General features: G+C 50.7%; 1 long non-coding RNA gene across 1 annotated transcript in view; it reads left to right on the top strand.

The window, feature by feature from the left end:
* The first annotated feature begins 5,519 nt into the window (after positions 1–5,519).
* Positions 5,520–24,685, top strand: part of LOC134431500 (uncharacterized) — a 194,672-nt gene continuing 175,506 nt past the window's right edge. The window contains exons 1-3 of the long non-coding RNA XR_010031001.1: positions 5,520–5,609; positions 5,727–6,052; positions 6,392–6,509. This is a non-coding gene — a long non-coding RNA (uncharacterized LOC134431500). The remainder of the gene's footprint in view (positions 5,610–5,726; positions 6,053–6,391; positions 6,510–24,685) is intronic.

Raw genomic sequence — 24,685 nt, 5'->3', positions numbered from 1 at the left:
AATGCCACAGCTGAAGCCAATTGGGGTAGAAATATACCTGCTGAAAGCCTTCTGGCGGCATTCCAAGGCATAAAATCACTCTGACAGTTCTCATCATAATGAGGAACAGCTCTTGTTTTCCTTTGTTTCTTTTTCATCACTGCTTTGGCAGTGGGGGCAATTATGGTAAGCATACCAATGCTACAAGGGCCACCTTCAAGGTGGGCTGGAATGCCTTGCCAACCTCTGTCTCCGCAAATGATCCAATACCCTTCTGGCAATTGCCGTGGATATTGGTCCGTCTCCAGAAACACATCCCAACTGTTTGAAACATTTGCTGCCCTGAGAAGTTTTTTCAAACAAATGTTCCAATTGAAGGAAGGACTGTTTCCATTGTCAATTCCACCTGGTTTACCATTGGATTCTTTTCTGACCAAAGGAAACTCTTTCACTGGCACACCAACCAAACAGGTTGAGAAAGGCTTTTCTGGTTCCGAATTAGACAGACATATAGTATCCGATCCGGCAGCCTTGGCTAAGGTCACCCAAACACTCGTTTTCGGTAGATCCACAGGCAAATCTGCACGACAAAAAACAATTAAAATCAAGCAAAACAAGTATACCATTTGATTCTGCCCCATCTCTTTCAAGAACTAAGTTTTGGCAGAATTCTTTCTAAACAAAAACAATAACCTAAATTTTCAGCCAAAAATTAGCTTCGTTAAAAAAACATTCAGCATTCAATTCGTATACTCATAAATAACATTGGCACAAAATCAGAGTTCATGGGTTCCACCGATGCACAAAGAACGTCAGGCACAAGAGGCGTCAGGCGAGACCCGGGATCCTTCCATTCGGTCCATGTCTGCGTACTCGCTTCCTCAGTTCTAGGCTCGACAACAGGTTCTGAAGTGCGATACGGTTTGACGTTTTTGTCAGGAACCCACTTAATTCTTCCAGCACCTGTGGAAATAGAAGCATACCCTTTGCCCCACGTTATTAATTGAAACGGGCCTTCCATCTGTCCAGAGTCAGGGTTTCTAATTAGAAGAGGAGGATGTTCTTTCAGTTTTGCCTGTGTGCTATTTGAAAAGTGTCTAAAGATTGGTGGATCTGGTTCTGTACTTGAACTATTTAGAAAATTAAAACCATACAAAGCCTTACTCAGTCTCATCTGTGGGGTGATTTCCGTTCCCCCTCTCTGTTGATCTAATATGCGTTTTAAGGTTTGATGTGTTCTTTCAATGATTGCTTGGCTTGTGGGAGAGTGGGGAATACCAAAAATGTGTCGAACACCCCATTCATTTAAAAATGTGGCCAATTTTTGAGATATGTATGCGGGACCATTGTCAGTTTTTACTTCTTGGGGTATACCCAATGAAGCAAAAGCTTGCAGGAAATGATGACAGGCATGGCTGCCAGTTTCACCTGTGTGAAGGGAAGCAAAAACTGCACCAGAGAACGTGTCTATGGAAACATGAATATTTTTAAATTTACCAAAAGAAGGCTATTTAGTAACACCTGTTTGCCACAACTGTAGGCTTTGTAAGCCTCGGGGGTTGATTGCTCCTGTAGAAACAGGAGGTTGTACCAATTGACAGTCAGGGCAAGTATGAATGATAGCTTTAGCTTGACTTTTAGTGATTTGGAACATTCGCATGAGTGCTTGTGCATTTTGGTGGAAAAAGGCATGACTCAATTTTGCTTGTTCAAAACTATTTGGCAATGTGTTAGAAATGACCATTGTCAGCTTGTCCGCTCTTGCATTTCCTTCCACTAAAAATCCAGGAAGTGAAGAATGCGCCCTAATGTGAGAAACAAAATATGGATTAGTTCTATATTGCAAAGTTATAAAAAGACATGAAAGCCAACGATGTAAAGTTTCATTACTAACATCCTTTAAAATGGAACCTTCTATTCTCCTGACTACATTAGCAACATAAGCAGAATCTGTGACCAAATTAAAAGGCTGAGGAAACAGTATAAACTATAAATATATATAAAATATCAACTATCCATAAGAAGGAATAAAAGCTCTGTGTCACGTGCAGCAGTAGAAAATTTCAGGCTCCCAGGGAATAAATAGTTTTCTTTAAATCATTTTCGTTTTGGAGTTTTTTTTTTTACTCCCGGGTAGCCTGAAAGTTTCTACTGCTGCTTTTTTATTCTAAAGGTGGAAAGGTAAACCAAGATCAGAAATACAAGAAAGGCAAAGGGAAGGATAGGGAAGGATAGGGAAGGGAAGGGAAGGGAAGGGAAGGGAAGGGAAGGGAAGGGAAGGGAAGGGAAGGGAAGGAAAGGAAAGGAAAGGAAAGGAAAGGAAAGGAAAGGAAAGGAAAGGAAAGGAAAGGAAAGGAAAGGAAAGGAAAGGAAAGGAAAGGAAAGGAAAGGAAAGGAAAGGAAAGGAAGCAGGAGAGCAAGAAGGAAGGGAAGTGGTGAAAAAAAAAACCGAGTGAAAAAAGTAAAAAGAGTTGGAGGGAAAAAGAGAGGGCATTCGGGAGGAGCGGTGCTGCCTCAGGTGCTTCCCCGCCCTGGGGCGAAGGACCCGTTTGATGCCCGGGAGGGACTGCAGCTCCCGGTGGCGGGGGACGGAGCCGTGGCTGTCAGCCCGAGACTACAACTCCCGGCAGGCCCTGCTGCCAGCGCGGCGTGTGACGCAACGGCTGACGCGGCACATGAGTGGCTGGCGTGCCAGGCGGCCGCGCGGGGCTGTGCGCGCGCAGCTGCCGGCGCCTCTCCCGCGCGGGACAGCGACGCTGGAGGGGCGGAGCCTCCGTCTGGCCGCCCGCACCGAGCTGAGCAGCGCGGAAGGAGCGTCCGCCCGGTTCCTCGGCGTCACTCAGCGGTGCCGGGGGCGGGGGCGCTTCCGCCCGCCGATGGCGGAGGGCGAGGCGGTGCTTTGCTGCCGCGGGCCGGGAGCTGCAGGAGCCGCCCCGGGCGAGCGGCGCCGGGCGCTCCCGCGGTCCCGGTGGGGCGGCTGCCCTCGGGCTGGCGGAGGCGCCGGAGGAGCCCCCGAGCTGCAGCCGTCTCCCTCGGGCTGCTGCCGGTGCTGCGGGCGGCGGCGGCTCCGCCGCGTGTTGGGTGCTGCGAGCAGGGAGCGCTGCGATATCGCCGGCATTACGGGGCTGCTGCCTGCGTTAGTGCTCGCGGCTCTTTGTGCCATGGAAACGGATGGAGCGGCACTGAGCGGGACACCCAGAGATGGCCGGGAGAATGCCCAGCGCAGAGAGCGGGCGGGCTGTATGCTTCAGATGGCACAGGTGCGAGCTGCAAAGTCACCCCCCCTTCCGCCCCTGCCCTCCCGAGCCCCGGGGAAAATGCTTTCCAGCATTGTCGAGCTTCTGAAAGACAAAACTTGTGATTTGACACTAGCATCCAGAAAAGGTTTCTGTCTAGATTAGCAAATGCCTGAATTGTTCTTGGTTATATCCCATGACCGGTTTTAGGCAGTGACTTTATACTGCTTTTAGGATTTTCTTGTACACTGGTGAGAAAATAGGCAGGTCTGATAGTGGTTTCACTTTTTTTCTACTTCACGTTCCATAAGATTCTTTTATCCAAGCGATTGTTTTAAAATTCTACTGTAAGCGTTTGTGGTTCACTTTTTTTTTCTTTGCAGCACCCGGGCCTTTTTTTTTTTCTCTAAATCGGGAGTAAATATAGCTGAGTAAAATTACCTTGGTTATCTTCCTTCTTTTTAAACTTAATTGTTTTTATTAATAATTCTATTTGAATATGCAGAAAAAGTGGGTATGTCCTGTAATCTATGCTGGCTTTTCTCGTTTACAGGGTACTCACAAAATATGTCTCCCTTAGTGTCCCACAGAAACATTCTGGGTGAAATCTGAATTAAGGTATGTTTTTTCAAATAAGTAATCAGTTTAGATATTTGCCTGTGTACCTTTTCCTGTAATTCAGAGCTTGCGTTCTGTGGGTTTTATGATAAACCTGTAAAACATCTAAGAATGGTTTTGCAAGTCTGAATCGTTGAAGGCAGCAATAAGTGGATTTAGAGCCTGTTCTTGAGCAGACAAAGGGAAAAAGTGTGACTTTGATGCTGAACTTGTCATTTTTCATTTGACTTGCCTTTAATTATTGAAGAAGAGAGAGAACTAGGAAAAGAAATAGAATTGGGTTTTGAGCACTCCTAAAAAGCTCACCATGATTCTGTGTAGAGCCAAAGTGAAGGATGATGGAACAGAGCTCTGTGCATTAGAAGGAAATAAACCTGATGTCCACACAGAGTCTTACTAATTTCTGTTCTTAAAATGCAAAATAAGTTTAGGAAGTGTTGGAAGTTAGTATTTTGGGAAAGAAATGGCAGTTCCGCAAAACATTCCATTCCATTGAACAGAGGCTCTGGGAACGATTCATGTTGTAACTGCTGTCACTGCAATCAGTTGGTGGTTCAGCCTTGAAACGTGCACTTGGCCTTCTATAAAGCACTGTTTTGTTTGCCTTTCAGTGCTATGAGTCTTGATAAATTGGAGAAGTGCCCAAGAGAAATTCATCATCCTGAGATACAAAAGGTAGGAAGTGACTTTTTTTGGTTTGGTTCTTTTTCTTTATTATTTTCTGGAAATAGAAGTAATTAAGTATAGATAGTACTGGTTTGTTTCTTCCAGTAGCTGATAATACTAATACCAATAATAATAATAATAAGAGTAAAGTAATACTACTTAAACTGTCTTTATTTATCCATTGAACTGGCCATTTCAAATCTAAACTTCTAAACACAAATCTTGTTGAAACTTTAATAGGAGTGGGCTAAAGATCCTGGTTTTGTTTACAGGATTTATTGATTTATTTGTTCATGAAGTGCAAGAGGTAAGTACAAGCCTAACTACCCTCTAGCTCACAGACCTGCCCGGTGAATAGAGCTTTGTTTTTTTGATGGGCTTGTGATGACTTTGAGATCAATTGCTCATTCATTACAGTAAAAAAAAAAAAAAAATTGTTTTGAACATGACAGCAAAAATAACTTTAAGCACAACTTAATAATAATAGATCACCAATTTTAGTTAATAATTTTATGCTATACTCTTGGGTGAGGGAAGACTCGGACACTCAATATGAGATCAGCAAGCTATGTTTATTGCAGAGAGTATCAGACACTTATACAGCACATAATAAGCTTATGAATATTCTGTAAGCCAAGCGATCTATTGGTTAAACTATACCATCAACTCTTCCTCATTCCTTTGGGCCTACATTCCCTATTTCCCACGTCTCTCTGTCTACTTGTTATCCTACCCAGCTAGGCCCAGGCACACGCTATCTTGCAGGTGCAAAACTCAAACTACCTGTGTTCGGTACTTTCCCAGCTCCTGGTCAGCTAACAAGCGAATGTCTGTGTGACCTCTGTCATGGAGCCATTTCTCCACACTATACTATCAAAGTTTAAAGGTAAATTATTATATATTAGGAGATGGTATAAAGTGTATGTTGTAATGTGTAGGATATATACAAAGATACATACTTGAAAGTCCTAGAGGAAACAAATTTTTATGCCTTCTGTTTGACTGTTTGTCATATATTTGGTTTTATTTCCCAGGGATCAGTGAATTTTAACTCTGGAGTCCTCTATGCTAAGGATGCTCAGCTTACAGATGATGAAATGTTCAGTAATGGTGAGTTTTTCACCTTCTCCTTCATTGTTTTGCTCATCTGAATAAAAAAAAAAAAGGCAAGATTAAAGAAAAAGCAATAGTTTTATTATTTTTACCCTGTTATGTCTGTTTCCTCAGTATTTGCTGGAGCTGTGCTTACCCAAGGTTTGGGTAAAACAAGCTTTGGGTTCCTTCTGTCTCACTGGGAGTTGCCCAATTCAGTTGCATCTGGTGAAATTCACCCTGAGACCTTACAGAACTAGCTCCAACTACGTGAGAGCCATTTGCAGTTCTCTCCAGACACCTGGAGAATGGGCGACGTTTCTGAGGATCCGGCGAGCATGCTTCTGTCAAAACTCAGTCTGTGAAATTTCTGGGGAAAACACTTCTGTGTCCTGAAGGGTTCAAACTCTGGTGAGGATCCAGTTATCAGGTGCTCACCTGGATGGTTCCAGCTCCCAAAGGTAACACTTGTACTCTTGCCCTGTAGTTTACATCTATTGTATTTTTGTTATTTTGCAAGATTTTTTGTCTTTGCAAAATATTGTGCATTTCACTCTTTGGAACCTCTCAGATGGTTCTTTGGTGCAGCACCACCCCACGGGACACTTGGCTGCTGTCCTGAAGGGGTTGGTCGCTGGAATTGTAAATCCTGGAGAGTTTGTAAGTCTACTGTCCCCAGGGAGGTATCATGCTTTGTTTATTTCTGTTCTGTTGGTTAGGCGCTGCTTTTGTTGCAAGTATGAATTTCAAACTGCCCTGTTCTTATTTTAACTGTTTTCCTGGTTCTCTCCGCACGGCAGGGAAAGGCTCTCGTATCCTTGTCGTCGGGCTCAGTGCTGTCCAAGAAGATACAGAGACTAAAAAAATCATAAGAAGCAAAATATGACTGCAGGGAAAAGAAGCTGGAGAGAACAGAAGGTGATATTGTTATCCTTACCCTGTATTAGAAACATCCGCTGTGCTTTGATGCTGGCAGCTGCCAGGGGCTTGTTAGCTCTTTGTAGGCAGGTGTAGGTGTTCACTTGTAGGTGTTTTCTCTGGACAAGTCAATTCAAACTTTGCTAAGCTTACATTTGAAAATTACTCTCTAGAACAGTCCAGCATGACATGCTGGATGTCGTCTCCCAGAGGGACCCAAAACTGCCATAAATTTCACAGGGAGGGGTGGGTGTAGAATACTAAAACCTGTCAAGGTTTTCATTTTTATAGGTATTGGCAAAGAAAAGGAATTTATCTCTAAATTCATTTGGAAAGAAACCCTCTCTCTATCCACTTATTTGTATACAGGAATGTAGGAAACTGACTAGAGATGGGTAATAGCTTTGAAAATAAAGACATAAGTTTTATCTAGGAATGAACCAATCAAGTGCCCTGAAAGCATGAGAACAGCTGCAGGGGCTGAAGGGAACAGAAAGGGTTCTATCTCATGAACAGAGGTACCTTTTCCTTACAGGTGCTTGTGCTGTAGTTTGCATTCTGCTTCCTAACATTTCTAGTGTGACAGGGTTTACCATAGAGACAATCTGCCAGGAGGTAGCGCTTTGGGGGGTATGACAGTCCTGGGTGTGTATTCTGAACTCCTTCAGAATGTTAGGTTTGGAGTATTTCTTATCTCAGGAAAACAGCAGTCTTTTGCATCTGCATATCAGCTGTTGAAATTTTGGGTTCAATTTCTTGAATCACAAATGTCATAGGATTCCTCCCAGATGGCAGCTGTCATGAAGTATGGCTCTTCTTGGTCTTGGGTTTCAGGGGCTGTTTCCAAAGTGACCTACAGACATTGGAATGAAATCATTATTTACTGTGTAAAAGAATCACTCTCCAAAGCATCAGCCAGGGTCTAAATGTGCCATTCTGCCTTTTAAAAGTACCAACATCACAGGATTTTTCTCAGATTAAAGCTTCCATGGAGTCGGATCTCTCAAGCCTGGCCCTTGAGAATTGTGGGCCTCCTGTGAACTGGTCTTGCCAGAAGGGCTTGCTGAGTTTTCCATTGTGTGGAAAAGAGATCCCATTTGCAGCCTGAAGCCTCATGTTTCCTGTAGGATTTCCACTCCTAGAATTGCACACTTTGAAGGATTTCTTATAGCAGAAGTTTTTTGGGAACTAGGACTCTGGCTGGATTTGGGTCTCTGGACTCTCAGGTGAAGTGACCTTGAGACACTAGGGCGTGCAGATTTCCTTGCTGTTGTAAAGAGCTATTGTTCGCACCCAGGAGCCATGGTCTGAATGGGGGTGTCACCTCTTAAATTTGCAAATGTCACAGGATTTCTTCTAAATGAATGGTGCTAAGAACATAAGGTCTGGCTGGCTTTCGACTTAGAGGCGCCTCCTCTAAATTGGTCTTCAGACGCTAGGTTGGAAAGTGTTCCTACATATGCCAAATAGCCCTTGCTATGCAATTAATAAGCTTCAAATTACCATGGAGTTGCTGCCCCTGCAAAGATTTTGGCAGAGCCTGGTTGTGGTGCCCCACTCCACTCCACCACCCTTAGCAGGTCCTTATGGTTGCATGGGGAATCATCGTGGAGCATGCCAACCCAGCTCCATCCTGGGAACAGCACCTGTATTTTACCCTAAAATTTCTGTCCCATTATAGCTCCTGTTAGGATACAAATGTAACTTCTCGGTTTCCACTGATTTTACCCCCAGTCATCTTTCCATACAGACATTGCTCCACTCCCCAGAGGATTATTGTGAGCAGATGTGAGCTCTGCTGTCCCTTTGGACTGACAAAGACAGAGGTTTTGTCCCAAGTTGCTTTTGAACCTGTCCTGCACCCGTTACGAGTCCTCAGTCTCCTGCAATTTTGTGGGTCAGTCACATGTAAAACAGCACAGCTGGCTGGCATGCTTTGCTCATGAGGGGAGACAAGAGAAGAATCCCTCTGCTCACACCAGACCTGCAGCTGCCAAACCTCACCAAAGCACCTGAGGAGCCCCCAGGGACTGATGGTACAGAAGGGAGGTGATGGAGGACAGCACAGCAGGCAGCCTGCCCTCCATCTGGCTGTGAAGAAGGCAGGGCTGGGAACTGTCAGCAACATCCCAGCAGGTCTGGCTGATGGTGCCACCCTGAGGGCTTCCCCTGCCTTTGGGCAGTCCCAGCTGCTGCAGCTCACTTGACAGAGACTCATTGTCTATACTGTGCTTGGCTGCACTGGAGATGATGAAGCCGAGGACAGCAATGGTTGCCTTCACATCCCCTGACTGCAGATGGGAAGGAGGGCGAGCTCTGTCACCTTGGGAAGGCCTCTGCAGAGTCACTGCTGCCCGTCTCTGGAGCGTGGCTCCATCGGGGGACCGTGGTAAGGACAGCAGTGCTCACCTAACTGCGCACCTGAGGACAGCTTCAGGACCTTGTCATACTGTGGGAGAGCAGAGCTTCACAGTAAACACCAGCTAACACACTGACTGCCAGTGTTAACACTAACAGTTCTTACCTAAATATTAATACTAGTAACACTTACTATGCGTATTATTAATCCTAGTAGAGGCTGGTAGCGTTCTTTAGGCTGAGGCTTGCATGAAGAATACAAAATTAATTAACGTTGCTGATTATGCTATTGTGTTGAAATACTTGGCCTCCACTGCGGTAGCCCCACGCTTACCTCGATGGCCTCCCCCAGCAGGTCCCAAAACACCTGGATGCAGATCAGCTTAAGCTTCACTGATGTGATAAACAGAGTTCACTCTTTATAATTTTTAAAATTTTAATAAAGGATAAAAGGACAAAATAATCCAGCACTGGGATGCTTTTAGCACACAGCCAAAGAGCACAGAGGTAGCTTAAAAACATGTTCACTATATACTGTTACATTGCTGAGGTTACAGGCATATTCATTAACTTACACATTATTCAAACATTCCTTTGACTTTTTGATGTTCCAGGAACTCTCTTGTTTGGTTTTAACCTCTGACTTGTCTGCAGAACGTTCTGTAAATTAGGTCTACATATTTTATTTCTTCCTGTAGTTTTATCCTGTTGCTTCACACTCCCTGATAACACTGGTAAGAGTCGATAAATCCTTCCTGGATGCTTAAGCTTTTTGTGTCACTATTATCTTATCACTTGGTAGGGGCAGTCTGCAGTTATAAGAAACAGAATAATTGCTTTACACCATTTTCTGAGTTAGTTACATAGAAGTATTTTAGTTTCTATTTTAACATTTTGCCTACCATATATTTATCACGCTACTATTCACATGAAATATACAGTGCATACATAAACTGGCATATTACACTATACAAAGCAGTTCAAAGTAAGTATAAGTTTTACCACATCAAAATACTTGTAATGCAAAAAGCTAATCTATGAATGTGAAAGCCAGTATTGTTTTATCATCTATAACATCCGACGACGAGGGTGAGCAGCGGGCCCGCAGCAGGCGGCGGGCGGGCAGGGGGACGCGGGCACTTAACTTTGGCCAGGGTGCTGATCTCGGCCAGGCGGGGCAGGCCAAGTCCCCGCAGAAGCGGAAGCACTGCGGTAGAAGAGGCACCCAGAGCCCGCAGCGGGCGCTGCACGCCCTCCCCGCTCCCGAGCCCTCTCCTGACCAAATCGCCGCCGCTCCCTGGTCCGCGCTGCTGTCGCAAAGACGACCCGGAACCCCTCCCGGGCTACACTCCTCTCCGCCTCCTGCCCCGAGTGCCGATGGGGCGCTCCGGTAGGCGCTCTGCGGGGGTCTTTTCGCCGGGATCTGGGCACGAGAGAGGGCCGGAGAAGGGGACGGGGGTTTCGCGAGCGGGACCGCCACCGCCGCCGCCTGCGAGCCCTTCGGGCAGCCCGAGCTCCGCCCCACGCTCCCACGGGCCGCAGCCTGACGGCTCCCAAGCCTGCCAATCACGGCCCGTCTTTCTCTGTCCGCCCTGTCCAATCACAGCCGCCCTTTCAAACCGGAAGCGGTCCCGCCAATCTCAGCCCGCTCAGTCGTGGCTTGACCCGTCAGACTGGCCCCGCTCGCCCGTACGCCTGAGGTGCCGCTCCTGCCACTGCTGCTTTGGGAGCCGGCGGAGCAGTGTCCCTGCTGCCGCTGCCTCGGCAGGCGCTGTTGCGGACGGGAAGGGCGGCCGGGAGCTTCCAGTTCAGGTCCTGGTCGGGATCAGGTTCTGGTCCAGGGAAACGGGCAGGCGGCGGGGAGCGGGCGGACGCGGCCACAGCAATGGCGGCGGCGGGAGCAGCACTTGAGGGGACCGCGGGGAGTCGCGGAGCAGAGCGCGGCGGGAATGGGCGGGCTGGGATTGGTGGAGCCGGCAGGCGCTGCCTCGGGTTGTGATTGGCTGGCTGTCCGCCCGTGGGGCATAAATAGCGTGCGTTGGGGCGGCAGTGGCGTCAGTTCGGCGGTGAAGCTGGGAGAGACGGGAGCTCGGGAGCTGCAGATGCGCGATCTGAGGAGCGGCGCTGCGCCAGGACGGGACCCCCGCGGCAGCTGATCCGGGGAGCGCTGGTGAGCACGGACGCGACGCCTGCGGCAGTATCTGGGGGCCGGCCGTGTCCAGTTCTTTCTGCCGCGCCCTGCGTGGCTCGGGTAGCCGACGGCTGGTGTGGGGCCTGGAGTGGCGCGGTGGGGGGGGGGGGGCACCGCCTGCTGTCACTGGGGACTGGGAAGTAGCCGCTTCGCGGTTTCTGGATTTAAAGAAATGTTCAGAATACGAGGAATAAAGCTTGCTTTTTGTATTTTTATTACTTTATTTTGTTTTTACTTGTAATGTTTTTCTTTCTTAATTGTGTTATTTTAGTATTGCCCGTTTTAATACATCTTTTTGGTTTGATTTGTTTTCTTTACTGGATATCTCATGTTAATTCGGTAAGGGTTGTGGGACTGGGGCTGAAACACCAGTTGTGAGAGCAGTGGGGACATAAAACCCCAGGGTGTGGAATAATGATTTTGGCATGAGTCAGGCCCAAAACAATGTGGAGTGGTGGAAATGCTGAGGCCAGATAAATGCCATGGGAGGAAGGCATGGAGCTGCAGCACAGGGCCTGCAGGTTATGCCTGGGGGTTCCCAGCCCCTGCCCTGTGGTACCAACGAGGGGCTGAGGGTGTGGGGGCTCAGAGGGTTCTAGGGCCCAAGAACCAGCCCAAGAGTGCCTTTTGGGATGGGGAGGAAGGAGTCCAGTGGCTCTTCCCAGCCCCTGGAGCTGCCTGAGGGGAGGTGAGGGGGCCTTTGTGCACGTGCTGGGCAGAGAGCCAGGGTGAGGGGGAGGGTGGATGTTGAGCTTCAGGCCTCCAGTGTCCCCAGAGTTGGGATGCCACTTAGGGTTGCCACTTAGGGCTGGGTGGGTGGATGGGACAGCTTCTAGAGACACTGAAATTGAAATGATGGCAGTAACTGATTTGTGGCCTTATGAACAGCCCCAAGGTGCAGTGAGAAGCATGAGCAGCTTTTAGCTGCAGCCAGTAGGAAGCTGAGGAGCTGCAGCTGAGGCAGCAGAGCTGGAGGAGACAGAAATATGGTAGGGTTTGATGTAAAACCTCTGTGGGGCTGGGATAGGGATTGTGGAGTGGGGAGGTGAACTGCATGGTTGGAATTGAAATTGCTGTAAGGGCTGTGATCTGAGCTCAAGAACTAGAGCTAAAACAAAGATCCTGTCCTGAGAAGCACAAGTAGTATTGTGTGGCACTACTGCGAAAATGTTGAGCAGGAAGTGTAAGAGAAGAGCTGGCAGTTAAATAAAGCTTGTGGGACTGGAGCTGAAATCACTGGGGACGGGGTGGGGACTGCAGTGCTGCAGAAACCGTCACTGCTAGAAGGGATACTCACTGTGGATCTGAGGACTAAACGCAGAATGGGACACAGAGCTGGAAGAAGGGAGCTGGCAGTAAAATAAAGCTTGTGGGTCAAGAACTGAAAGAGCTGGAATCACTGGGCCTGGTCTTATCATTGTGGGACTGGGATCGGGTCTGCACACAACATGGGAACTATAGGGCTGGCACAGAGACGATAAAATAAAGCTTGTGGGTCAAGAGCTGAAAGAGCATAAATCACTGGGCCTGCTATTGTCATAATTGTGGCACTGGTATTTTGTGTGTTAATGTGTTAATTGTAGCTTAACACATCACATCAACCTTAAGGCTGGTAAAGGCAGTGTATTGTTCTTGCGCCGAGATCACTGTAGGCCTGTGACAAGGATGCAGGGGGTGGGTATTGCCACTAATAGTAGAACAGGATGTGTGGAGTGGGGAAAGGGGGCCGCAAGCTTGCGCCTGAAAACCCCGTCGATGGTAGAATATTGCCTGTGCCTGTGAGGGCACCTCTTGGGGCGCACTGTGGGGCTGGGAAGTGGACTGCGCGGCTGGCAATTTGAATGAAAATGGCAAAGGCACTAGACCTGTGAACGGGGCTGCGGGCATCCAGGAGAACTTATGCAGGGGTGTGCAAAGTGACTGGGGACTGCTCGGTGGGAGATAAAATCACTGCAGGGCTAGCATATGGATGGTGGGGTGGGCTTCCAGAGGCTCGTGCCAGAGCTGAATTGTCGCCGAGCTGGAGCCAAGAGCCAGATGCTGCCATTTGAAGCTGGAGAAACACAGAGCTGGGGCTGGAAGAAGAGAGCTGGCAGTAAAATAAAGCTTATGGGTCAAGAGCTGAAAGAGCTGGAGTCACTGCGCCTGCTCTTGTCATCCTTTGGGGACTGGGATTGTAGCTTAACACATCACAGCAACCTTAGGGCTGGTAAAGGCAGTGTATTGTTCTTGCGCCGAGATCACTCTAGGCCTGTGACATGGATGCAGGGGCTGGGTATTGCCACTAATAGTAGAACAGGATGTGTGGAGTGGGGAAAGGGGGCCGCAAGCTTGCGCCTGAATACCCCGTCGATGGTAGAATATTGCCTGTGCCTGTGATGGCACCTCTTGGGGCGCGCTGTGGGGTTGGGAAGTGGACTGCGGGGCTGGCAATTTGAATGAAAATGGCAAAGGCACTAGACCTGTGAACGGGGCTGCGGGCATCCAGGAGAACTTATGCAGGGGTGTGCAAAGTGACTGGGGACTGCTCGGTGGGAGCTAAAATCACTGCGGGGCTAGCATATGGATTGTGGGCTGGGCTTCCAGAGGCTCGTGCCAGAGCTGAATTGTCGCCGAGCTGGAGCCAAGAGCCAGATGCTGCCATTTGAAGCTGGAGAAACACAGAGCTGGGGCTGGAAGAAGAAAGCTGGCAGTAAAATAAAGCTTATGGGTCAAGAGCTGAAAGAGCTGGAGTCACTTCGCCTGCTCTTGTAATCTTTTGGGAACTGGAATTGTAGCTTAACACATCACAGCAACCTTAGGGCTGGTAAAGGCAGTGTATTGTTCTTGCGCCAAGATCACTCTAGGCCTGTGACATGGATGCAGGGGCTGGGTATTGCCACTAATAGTAGAACAGGATGTGTGGAGTGGGGAAAGGGGTCCGCAAGCTTGCGCCTGAATACCCCGTCATGGTAAAATATTGCCTGTGCCTGTGATGGCACCTCTTAAGGTGCGGCTGAAATTTCTGTGGGGCTGGGAAGTGGACTGCGCGGCTGGCAATTTGAATGAAAATGGCAAAGGCACTAGACCTGTGAACGGGGCTGCGGGCATCCAGGAGAACTTATGCAGGGGTGTGCAAAGTGACTGGGGACTGCTCGGTGGGAGCTAAAATCACTGCGGGGCTAGCATATGGATGGTGGGGTGGCCTTCCAGAGGCTCGTGCCAGAGCTGAATTGTCGCCGAGCTGGAGCCAAGAGCCAGATGCTGCCATTTGAATCTGGAGAAACACAGAGCTGGGGCTGGAAGAAGAGAGCTGGCAGTAAAATAAAGCTTATGGGTCAAGAGCTGAAAGAGCTGGAGTCACTGCGCCTGCTCTTGTCATCCTTTGGGGACTGGAATGGTAGCTTAACACATCACAGCAACCTTAGGGCTGGTAAAGGCAGTGTATTGTTCTTGCGCCGAGATCACTCTAGGCCTGTGACATGGATGCAGGGGCTGGGTATTGCCACTAATAGTAGAACAGGATGTGTGGAGTGGGGAAAGGGGGCCGCAAGCTTGCGCCAGAAAACCCCGTCGATGGTAGAATATTGCCTGTGCCTGTGATGGCACCTCTTGGGGCGCACTGTGGGGCTGGGAAGTGGACTGCGGGGCTGGCAATTTGAATGAAAATGGCAAAGGCACTAGACCTGTGAACGGGGCTGCGGGCATCCAGGAGAACTTATGCAGGGGTGTGCAAAGTGACTGGGGACTGCTCGGTGGGAGCTAAAATCACTGCGGGGCTAGCATATGGATGGTGGGGTGGGCTTCCAGAGGCTCGTGCCAGAGCTGAATTGTCGCCGAGCTGGAGCCAAGAGCCAGATGCTGCCATTTGAAGCTGGAGAAACACAGAGCTGGGGCTGGAAGAAGAGAGCTGGCAGTAAAATAAAGCTTATGGGTCAAGAGCTGAAAGAGCTGGAGTCACTGCGCCTGCTCTTGTCATCCTTTGGGGACTTGAATTGTAGCTTAACACATCACAGCAACCTTAGGGCTGGTAAAGGCAGTGTATTGTTCTTGCGCCGAGATCACTCTAGGCCTGTGACATGGATGCAGGGGCTGGGTATTGCCACTAATAGTAGAACAGGATGTGTGGAGTGGGGAAAGGGGGCCGCAAGCTTGCGCCTGAATACCCCGTCGATGGTAGAATATTGCCTGTGCCTGTGATTGCACCTCTTGGGGTGCGGCTGAAATCTCTGTGGGGCTGGGAAGTGGACTGCGAGGCTGGCAATTTGAATGAAAATGGCAAAGGCACTAGACCTGTGAACGGGGCTGCGGGCATCCAGGAGAACTTATGCAGGGGTGTGCAAAGTGACTGGGGACTTCTCGGTGGGAGATAAAATCACTGCGGGGCTAGCATATGGATGGTGGGGTGGGCTGCCAGAGGCTCGTGCCAGAGCTGAATTGTCGCCGAGCTGGAGCCAAGAGCCAGATGCAGCCATTTGAAGCTGGAGAAACATAGAGCTGGGGCTGGAAGAAGAGAGCTGGCAGTAAAATAAAGCTTATGAGTTAAGAGGTGAAAGAGCTGGAGTCACTGCGCCTGCTCTTGTCATCCTTTGGGGACTGGAATTGTAGCTTAACACATCACAGCAACCTTAGGGCTGGTAAAGGCAGTGTATTGTTCTTGCGCCGAGATCACTCTAGGCCTGTGACATGGATGCAGGGGCTGGGTATTGCCACTAATAGTAGAACAGGATGTGTGGAGTGGGGAAAGGGGGCCGCACGCTTGCGCCTGAAAACCTCGTCAATGGTAGAATATTGCCTGTGATGGCACCTCTTGGGGCGCACTGTGGGGCTGGGAAGTGGACTGCGGGGCTGGCAATTTGAATGAAAATGGCAAAGGCACTAGACCTGTGAACGGGGCTGCGGGCATCCAGGAGAACTTATTCAGGGGTGTGCAAAGTGACTGGGGACTGCTCGGTGGGAGCTAAAATCACTGCGGGGCTAGCATATGGATGGTGGGGTGGGCTTCCAGAGGCTCGTGCCAGAGCTGAATTGTCGCCGAGCTGGAGCCAAGAGCCAGATGCTGCCATTTGAAGCTGGAGAAACACAGAGCTGGGGCTGGAAGAAGAGAGCTGGCAGTAAAATAAAGCTTATGGGTCAAGAGCTGAAAGAGCTGGAGTCACTGCGCCTGCTCTTGTCATCCTTTGGGGACTTGAATTGTAGCTTAACACATCACAGCAACCTTAGGGCTGGTAAAGGCAGTGTATTGTTCTTGCGCCAAGATCACTCTAGGCCTGTGACATGGATGCAGGGGCTGGGTATTGCCACTAATAGTAGAACAGGATGTGTGGAGTGGGGAAAGGGGGCCGCAAGCTTGCGCCTGAAAACCCCGTCGATGGTAGAATATTGCCTGTGCCTGTGATGGCACCTCTTGGGGTGCGGCTGAAATCTCTGTGGGGCTGGGAAGTGGACTGCGGGGCTGGCAATTTGAATGAAAATGGCAAAGGCACTAGACCTGTGAACGGGGCTGCGGGCATCCAGGAGAACTTATGCAGGGGTGTGCAAAGTGACTGGGGACTGCTCGGTGGGAGCTAAAATCACTGCGGGGCTAGCATATGGATGGTGGGGTGGCCTTCCAGAGGCTCGTGCCAGAGCTGAATTGTCGCCGAGCTGGAGCCAAGAGCCAGATGCTGCCATTTGAATCTGGAGAAACACAGAGCTGGGGCTGGAAGAAGAGAGCTGGCAGTAAAATAAAGCTTATGGGTCAAGAGCTGAAAGAGCTGGAGTCACTGCGCCTGCTCTTGTCATCCTTTGGGGACTGGGATTGTAGCTTAACACATCACAGCAACCTTAGGGCTGGTAAAGGCAGTGTATTGTTCTTGCGCCGAGATCACTCTAGGCCTGTGACATGGATGCAGGGGCTGGGTATTGCCACTAATAGTAGAACAGGATGTGTGGAGTGGGGAAAGGGGGCCGCAAGCTTGCGCCTGAATACCCCATCGATGGTAGAATATTGCCTGTGCCTGTGATGGCACCTCTTGGGGCGCACTGTGGGGCTGGGAAGTGGACTGCGGGGCTGGCAATTTGAATGAAAATGGCAAAGGCACTAGACCTGTGAACGGGGCTGCGGGCATCCAGGAGAACTTATGCAGGGGTGTGCAAAGTGAGTGGGGACTGCTCGGGGGGAGCTAAAATCACTGCGAGGCTAGCATATGGATGGTGGGGTGGCCTTCCAGAGGCTCGTGCCAGAGCTGAATTGTTGCCGAGCTGGAGCCAAGAGCCAGATGCTGCCATTTGAAGCTGGAGAAACACAGAGCTGGGGCTGGAAGAAGAGAGCTGGCAGTAAAATAAAGCTTATGGGTCAAGAGCTGAAAGAGCTGGAGTCACTGCGCCTGCTCTTGTCATCCTTTGGGGACTGGGATTGTAGCTTAACACATCACAGCAACCTTAGGGCTGGTAAAGGCAGTGTATTGTTCTTGCGCCGAGATCACTCTAGGCCTGTGACATGGATGCAGGGGCTGGGTATTGCCACTAATAGTAGAACAGGATGTGTGGAGTGGGGAAAGGGGGCCGCAAGCTTGCGCCTGAATACCCCGTCGATGGTAGAATATTGCCTGTGCCTGTGATGGCACCTATTGGGGTGCGGCTGAAATCTCTGTGGGGCTGGGAAGTGGACTGCGGGGCTGGCAATTTGAATGAAAATGGCAAAGGCACTAGACCTGTGAACGGGGCTGCGGGCATCCAGGAGAACTTATGCTGGGGTGTGCAAAGTGACTGGGGACTGCTCGGTGGGAGCTAAAATCACTGCGGGGCTAGCATATGGATGGTGGGGTGGGCTTCCAGAGGCTCGTGCCAGAGCTGAATTGTCGCCGAGCTGGAGCCAAGAGCCAGATGCTGCCATTTGAAGCTGGAGAAACACAGAGCTGGGGCTGGAAGAAGAGAGCTGGCAGTAAAATAAAGCTTATGGGTCAAGAGCTGAAAGAGCTGGAGTCACTGCGCCTGCTCTTGTCATACTTTGGGGACTGGAATGGTAGCTTAACACATCACAGCAACCTTAGGGCTGGTAAAGGCAGTGTATTGTTCTTGCGCCGAGATCACTCTAGGCCTGTGACATGGATGCAGGGGCTGGGTATTGCCACTAATAGTAGAACAGGATGTGTGGAGTGGGGAAAGGGGGCCGCAAGCTTGCGCCAGAAAACCCCGTCGATGGTAGAATATTGCCTGTGCCTGTGATGGCACCTCTTGGGGCGCACTTTGGGGCTGGGAAGTGGACTGCGGGGCTGGCAATTTGAATGAAAATGGCAAAGGCACTAGACCTGTGAACGGGGCTGCGGGCATCCAGGAGAACTTATGCAGGGGTGTGCAAAGTGACTGGGGACTGCTCGGTGGGAGCTAAAATCACTGCGGGGCTAGCATATGGATGGTGGGGTGGGCTTCCAGAGGCTCGTGCCAGAGCTGAATTGTCGCCGAGCTGGAGCCAAGAGCCAGATGCAGCCATTTGAAGCTGGAGAAACACAGAGCTGGGGCTGGAAGAAGAGAGCTGGCAGTAAAATAAAGCTTATGGGTCAAGAGCTGAAAGAGCTGGAGTCACTGCGCCTGCTCTTGTCATCCTTTGGGGACTTGAATTGTAGCTTAACACATCACAGCAACCTTAGGGCTGGTAAAGGCAGTGTATTGTTCTTGCGCCGAGATCACTCTAGGCCTGTGACATGGATGCAGGGGCTGGGTATTGCCACTAATAGTAGAACAGGATGTGTGGAGTGGGGAAAGGGGGCCGCAAGCTTGCGCCTGATTACCCCGTCATGGTAGAATATTGCCTGTGCCTGTGATGGCACCTCTTGGGGTGCGGCTGAAATCTCTGTGGGGCTGGGAAGTGGACTGCGGGGCTGGCAATTTGAATGAAAATGGCAAAGGCACTAGACCTGTGAACGGGGCTGCGGGCATCCAGGAGAACTTATGCAGGGGTGTGCAAAGTGACTGGGGACTTCTCGGTGGGAGATAAAATCACTGCGGGGCTAGCATATGGATGGTGGGGTGGGCTGCCAGAGGCTCGTGCCAGATCTGAATTTTCGCCGAGCTGGAGCCAAGAGCCAGATGCAGCCATTTGAAGCTGGAGAAACATAGAGCTGGGGCTGGAAGAAGAGAGCTGGCAGTAAAATAAAGCTTATGAGTTAAGAGGTGAAAGAGCTGGAGTCACTGCGCCTGCTCTTGTCATCCTTTGGGGACTGGAATTGTAGCTTAACACATCACAGCAACCTTAGGGCTGGTAAAGGCAGTGTATTGTTCTTGCGCCGAGATCACTCTAGGCCTGTGACATGGATGCAGGGGCTGGGTATTGCCACTAATAGTAGAACAGGATGTGTGGAGTGGGGAAAGGGGGCCGCACGCTTGCGCCTGAAAACCTCGTCAATGGTAGAATATTGCCTGTGATGGCACCTCTTGGGGCGCACTGTGGGGCTGGGAAGTGGACTGCGGGGCTGGCAATTTGAATGAAAATGGCAAAGGCACTAGACCTGTGAACGGGGCTGCGGGCATCCAGGAGAACTTATGCAGGGGTGTGCAAAGTGACTGGGGACTGCTCGGTGGGAGCTAAAATCACTGCGGGGCTAGCATATGGATGGTGGGGTGGGCTTCCAGAGGCTCGTGCCAGAGCTGAATTGTTGCCGAGCTGGAGCCAAGAGCCAGATGCTGCCATTTGAAGCTGAAGAAACACAGAGCTGGGCCTGGAAGAAGAGAGCTGGCAGTAAAATAAAGCTTATGTGTCAAGAGATGAAAGAGCTGGAGTCACTGCGCCTGCTCTTGTCATCCTTTGGGGACTGGAATTGTAGCTTAACACATCACAGCAACCTTAGGGCTGGTAAAGGCAGTGTATTGTTCTTGCGCCGAGATCACTCTAGGCCTGTGACATGGATGCAGGGGCTGGGTATTGCCACTAATAGTAGAACAGGATGTGTGGAGTGGGGAAAGGGGGCCGCAAGCTTGCGCCAGAAAACCCCGTCGATGGTAGAATATTGCCTGTGCCTGTGATGGCACCTCTTGGGGCGCACTGTGGGGCTGGGAAGTGGACTGCGGGGCTGGCAATTTGAATGAAAATGGCAAAGGCACTAGACCTGTGAACGGGGCTGCGGGCATCCAGGAGAACTTATGCAGGGGTGTGCAAAGTGACTGGGGACTGCTCGGTGGGAGCTAAAATCACTGCGGGGCTAGCATATGGATGGTGGGGTGGGCTTCCAGAGGCTCGTGCCAGAGCTGAATTGTCGCCGAGCTGGAGCCAAGAGCCAGATGCTGCCATTTGAAGCTGGAGAAACACAGAGCTGGGGCTGGAAGAAGAGAGCTGGCAGTAAAATAAAGCTTATGGGTCAAGAGCTGAAAGAGCTGGAGTCACTGCGCCTGCTCTTGTCATCCTTTGGGGACTTGAATTGTAGCTTAACACATCACAGCAACCTTAGGGCTGGTAAAGGCAGTGTATTGTTCTTGCGCCGAGATCACTCTAGGCCTGTGACATGGATGCAGGGGCTGGGTATTGCCACTAATAGTAGAACAGGATGTGTGGAGTGGGGAAAGGGGGCCGCAAGCTTGCGCCTGAATACCCCGTCGATGGTAGAATATTGCCTGTGCCTGTGATGGCACCTCTTGGGGTGCGGCTGAAATCTCTGTGGGGCTGGGAAGTGGACTGCGAGGCTGGCAATTTGAATGAAAATGGCAAAGGCACTAGACCTGTGAACGGGGCTGCGGGCATCCAGGAGAACTTATGCAGGGGTGTGCAAAGTGACTGGGGACTTCTCGGTGGGAGATAAAATCACTGCGGGGCTAGCATATGGATGGTGGGGTGGGCTGCCAGAGGCTCGTGCCAGAGCTGAATTGTCGCCGAGCTGGAGCCAAGAGCCAGATGCAGCCATTTGAAGCTGGAGAAACATAGAGCTGGGGCTGGAAGAAGAGAGCTGGCAGTAAAATAAAGCTTATGAGTTAAGAGGTGAAAGAGCTGGAGTCACTGCGCCTGCTCTTGTCATCCTTTGGGGACTGGAATTGTAGCTTAACACATCACAGCAACCTTAGGGCTGGTAAAGGCAGTGTATTGTTCTTGCGCCGAGATCACTCTAGGCCTGTGACATGGATGCAGGGGCTGGGTATTGCCACTAATAGTAGAACAGGATGTGTGGAGTGGGGAAAGGGGGCCGCACGCTTGCGCCTGAAAACCTCGTCAATGGTAGAATATTGCCTGTGATGGCACCTCTTGGGGCGCACTGTGGGGCTGGGAAGTGGACTGCGGGGCTGGCAATTTGAATGAAAATGGCAAAGGCACTAGACCTGTGAACGGGGCTGCGGGCATCCAGGAGAACTTATGCAGGGGTGTGCAAAGTGACTGGGGACTGCTCGGTGGGAGCTAAAATCACTGCGGGGCTAGCATATGGATGGTGGGGTGGGCTTCCAGAGGCTCGTGCCAGAGCTGAATTGTCGCCGAGCTGGAGCCAAGAGCCAGATGCTGCCATTTGAAGCTGGAGAAACACAGAGCTGGGGCTGGAAGAAGAGAGCTGGCAGTAAAATAAAGCTTATGGGTCAAGAGCTGAAAGAGCTGGAGTCACTGCGCCTGCTCTTGTCATCCTTTGGGGACTTGAATTGTAGCTTAACACATCACAGCAACCTTAGGGCTGGTAAAGGCAGTGTATTGTTCTTGCGCCAAGATCACTCTAGGCCTGTGACATGGATGCAGGGGCTGGGTATTGCCACTAATAGTAGAACAGGATGTGTGGAGTGGGGAAAGGGGGCCGCAAGCTTGCGCCTGAAAACCCCGTCGATGGTAGAATATTGCCTGTGCCTGTGATGGCACCTCTTGGGGTGCGGCTGAAATCTCTGTGGGGCTGGGAAGTGGACTGCGGGGCTGGCAATTTGAATGAAAATGGCAAAGGCACTAGACCTGTGAACGGGGCTGCGGGCATCCAGGAGAACTTATGCAGGGGTGTGCAAAGTGACTGGGGACTGCTCGGTGGGAGCTAAAATCACTGCGGGGCTAGCATATGGATGGTGGGGTGGCCTTCCAGAGGCTCGTGCCAGAGCTGAATTGTCGCCGAGCTGGAGCCAAGAGCCAGATGCTGCCATTTGAATCTGGAGAAACACAGAGCTGGGGCTGGAAGAAGAGAGCTGGCAGTAAAATAAAGCTTATGGGTCAAGAGCTGAAAGAGCTGGAGTCACTGCGCCTGCTCTTGTCATCCTTTGGGGACTGGGATTGTAGCTTAACACATCACAGCAACCTTAGGGCTGGTAAAGGCAGTGTATTGTTCTTGCGCCGAGATCACTCTAGGCCTGTGACATGGATGCAGGGGCTGGGTATTGCCACTAATAGTAGAACAGGATGTGTGGAGTGGGGAAAGGGGGCCGCAAGCTTGCGCCTGAATACCCCATCGATGGTAGAATATTGCCTGTGCCTGTGATGGCACCTCTTGGGGCGCACTGTGGGGCTGGGAAGTGGACTGCGGGGCTGGCAATTTGAATGAAAATGGCAAAGGCACTAGACCTGTGAACGGGGCTGCGGGCATCCAGGAGAACTTATGCAGGGGTGTGCAAAGTGAGTGGGGACTGCTCGGGGGGAGCTAAAATCACTGCGAGGCTAGCATATGGATGGTGGGGTGGCCTTCCAGAGGCTCGTGCCAGAGCTGAATTGTTGCCGAGCTGGAGCCAAGAGCCAGATGCTGCCATTTGAAGCTGGAGAAACACAGAGCTGGGGCTGGAAGAAGAGAGCTGGCAGTAAAATAAAGCTTATGGCTCAAGAGCTGAAAGAGCTGGAGTCACTGCGCCTGCTCTTGTCATCCTTTGGGGACTGGGATTGTAGCTTAACACATCACAGCAACCTTAGGGCTGGTAAAGGCAGTGTATTGTTCTTGCGCCGAGATCACTCTAGGCCTGTGACATGGATGCAGGGGCTGGGTATTGCCACTAATAGTAGAACAGGATGTGTGGAGTGGGGAAAGGGGTCCGCAAGCTTGCGCCTGAATACCCCGTCGATGGTAGAATATTGCCTGTGCCTGTGATGGCACCTATTGGGGTGCGGCTGAAATCTCTGTGGGGCTGGGAAGTGGACTGCGGGGCTGGCAATTTGAATGAAAATGGCAAAGGCACTAGACCTGTGAACGGGGCTGCGGGCATCCAGGAGAACTTATGCAGGGGTGTGCAAAGTGACTGGGGACTGCTCGGTGGGAGCTAAAATCACTGCGGGGCTAGCATATGGATGGTGGGGTGGGCTTCCAGAGGCTCGTGCCAGAGCTGAATTGTCGCCGAGCTGGAGCCAAGAGCCAGATGCTGCCATTTGAAGCTGGAGAAACACAGAGCTGGGGCTGGAAGAAGAGAGCTGGCAGTAAAATAAAGCTTATGGGTCAAGAGCTGAAAGAGCTGGAGTCACTGCGCCTGCTCTTGTCATACTTTGGGGACTGGAATGGTAGCTTAACACATCACAGCAACCTTAGGGCTGGTAAAGGCAGTGTATTGTTCTTGCGCCGAGATCACTCTAGGCCTGTGACATGGATGCAGGGGCTGGGTATTGCCACTAATAGTAGAACAGGATGTGTGGAGTGGGGAAAGGGGGCCGCAAGCTTGCGCCAGAAAACCCCGTCGATGGTAGAATATTGCCTGTGCCTGTGATGGCACCTCTTGGGGCGCACTTTGGGGCTGGGAAGTGGACTGCGGGGCTGGCAATTTGAATGAAAATGGCAAAGGCACTAGACCTGTGAACGGGGCTGCGGGCATCCAGGAGAACTTATGCAGGGGTGTGCAAAGTGACTGGAGACTGCTCGGTGGGAGCTAAAATCACTGCGGGGCTAGCATATGGATGGTGGGGTGGGCTTCCAGAGGCTCGTGCCAGAGCTGAATTGTCGCCGAGCTGGAGCCAAGAGCCAGATGCAGCCATTTGAAGCTGGAGAAACACAGAGCTGGGGCTGGAAGAAGAGAGCTGGCAGTAAAATAAAGCTTATGGGTCAAGAGCTGAAAGAGCTGGAGTCACTGCGCCTGCTCTTGTCATCCTTTGGGGACTTGAATTGTAGCTTAACACATCACAGCAACCTTAGGGCTGGTAAAGGCAGTGTATTGTTCTTGCGCCGAGATCACTCTAGGCCTGTGACATGGATGCAGGGGCTGGGTATTGCCACTAATAGTAGAACAGGATGTGTGGAGTGGGGAAAGGGGGCCGCAAGCTTGCGCCTGAATACCCCGTCATGGTAGAATATTGCCTGTGCCTGTGATGGCACCTCTTGGGGTGCGGCTGAAATCTCTGTGGGGCTGGGAAGTGGACTGCGGGGCTGGCAATTTGAATGAAAATGGCAAAGGCACTAGACCTGTGAACGGGGCTGCGGGCATCCAGGAGAACTTATGCAGGGGTGTGCAAAGTGACTGGGGACTTCTCGGTGGGAGATAAAATCACTGCGGGGCTAGCATATGGATGGTGGGGTGGGCTGCCAGAGGCTCGTGCCAGATCTGAATTTTCGCCGAGCTGGAGCCAAGAGCCAGATGCAGCCATTTGAAGCTGGAGAAACATAGAGCTGGGGCTGGAAGAAGAGAGCTGGCAGTAAAATAAAGCTTATGAGTTAAGAGGTGAAAGAGCTGGAGTCACTGCGCCTGCTCTTGTCATCCTTTGGGGACTGGAATTGTAGCTTAACACATCACAGCAACCTTAGGGCTGGTAAAG

Source organism: Melospiza melodia, chromosome W, assembly GCF_035770615.1.
Source record: "Melospiza melodia melodia isolate bMelMel2 chromosome W, bMelMel2.pri, whole genome shotgun sequence".
NCBI classification, from domain to species: domain Eukaryota; kingdom Metazoa; phylum Chordata; class Aves; order Passeriformes; family Passerellidae; genus Melospiza; species Melospiza melodia.
The sequence above is the reverse complement of the archived record's forward strand: the minus strand, read 5'-3'. Positions and strand labels throughout refer to the sequence as shown.